We start from the raw sequence: 2,185 nt of genomic DNA, 5'->3' as shown, positions 1-2,185 counted from the left end.
TATAACTATGTAAAATTGGGCTGTGTTGAAATTTGGTGTAAATTTCAAGTGTCTACAGTAATTCGTTTTAGAATTACAACAAAATAAGAAAATCGCTACATGAGAAATAGAGTGAATACCTAATGTCGTAAGAATTTCAACTTCAAACGCTCCTCATAAAAATTTAATTTGACTTTCCGTTAGAAATTTTTTTTTTGATAACGGTAGACAAACTTGTAAGGAATCTTAAACAATTATGAACAATTATTCTTAATTTACACTCTGCAATATTTATTTAAAACATAACTAATTAATAATAATTACATTTGATATACCTACCTAATAAGTAATAATTGTTAAAGCGTACAATTGAATTATTACTTATTACTTCTGCCATCACCCATCAGTATTTTTTGATTACTTTCGAAATGTATTCCATGTATTTAATTTTACGATACGTCTTATTATAATAAATGAAAGCCAACTACAGTTTTTCACTTTTTATTATTACTCTTAAATATTGTTTTTTTTTATTAATAAATAAAAGAGTAGCAAAATTTTTGATTGATAAGTGTGATTATTTTTTATTGTCATCAATTTCTTGTAGGAGAGTTAAAATTATTGGAAGCATTTCCAACCGCCAGTTTCAGAGGAGAATTAAAACTGAAATAGCACTGTGTAAGTACAACTTTGTGTTATTTTTTTTCAACATTTGTTTCCATCATGAATATAATATAGTATTATATTTTTTTTTTATAGTCAAGGAAACATCAGTGAATACAATACCGATTAAAAATACTTCCAACGAGCAAATCAGTATACAACAGTTCAATAAACTAACTAATTTAGAACCATTAGTTTATCAACCAGAAGAGCTAATTGTTCCTATAATATCACATTAAATGTAAGACCATGCAAAGTGAACGTAAGTAATTTATATTAAATTTTTCTATTAAATATTTATACATTTTATATTTTTAGGATGCTTCAAATAATGTTCAAAATATTTTAAATAAAGAATCATTAGTAGTTAGTAGTTACTAATGGTGTGAAGACACAAATCAAGATATAGTAAAACCTTTCGTAAGTGGATTGTAGACTTCAATGTACCTCACAGATGTGCCAATGAAATTTTGTCCATTTTGGCATTTTATGTAGTACTGGTTTAAAATTGCCAAAAGATATTAGAACTATTTTACGTGAACATAAAGCTTATCATAATAATCATTCTATTGTTGAAATTGAAAATAGTTCATATTATCTAGATTTAAGTATTGTAAATATAATCGAACCACATTTAATTAATCAAATAAAATGTATTCCTGACAACATAAAAATGAAACTGAGCTCAGTATTGATGGTTTACCACTTGCAAAAAGTTCTAAAACTCAATTTTGGCCAATTCTATTGTCATTTGTTAATTCACCTGTTTTTGTAAACAACATTTTTCCAATAGGTATTTATCATAGTTTTAAAGGCAAACCGGGTAATGTTAATGCATTTTTTAGACCATTTGTAAACGAGTTTCAAAACCTTATAAGTTATAACTCATGGAATCAAAATTGGAAATAAAATAATAAAATTTGAAATTGTTCACATTATAGTAGACGCCCCAGCAAAAGCATTTATATTAAAAGTTAAAAACCATAGTGGATATTTTGCTTGTAACTTCTGTGAAGTAGAAGGTGATTTTATTGACAATAAAGTATGTTTTTTAAATTTGTGTGCACCTTTACGAACTTATGAATCATTCCAATCAAAGTCCAATACTGAATACCATAAGGATTTATTAAGTCCTCTGGTAGAACTTCCTATAGACATTATAACCACTGTAGTGTATGCATTGCGTGTGTCAATGAGTCGTGGAATGGCTTTTAGAGTTTTGTGTTAGAGGTAAAAAACCAATAAGAATATAGAAGAGAAAAAAGATATAATTTCTCTTTCTCTTTTAAGTATAAGAAAATTTGTACCATCTGAATTTTCACGTCTACCTAGATCATTAAATGATTTTGAATATTGGAAAGTAACCGAATTTTGTGCATTTCTTTTATACACAGGAGTTATTGTATTGAAACCAAATTTAAAAAAAGATATGTATGAACACTTTTTACTTTTATTCATGTCCATTCGAATACTGTGCTCAAATGAGATCTGTCAACAATATAATAATTTAGCTTTAAAACTTTTAAAAACATTTGTTCAAAAC

The sequence above is a fragment of the Myzus persicae genome, unplaced genomic scaffold (genome assembly GCF_001856785.1).
Source record: "Myzus persicae strain clone G006 unplaced genomic scaffold, MPER_G0061.0, whole genome shotgun sequence".
Lineage (NCBI taxonomy): Eukaryota > Metazoa > Arthropoda > Insecta > Hemiptera > Aphididae > Myzus > Myzus persicae.
The sequence above is the reverse complement of the archived record's forward strand: the minus strand, read 5'-3'. Positions refer to the sequence as shown.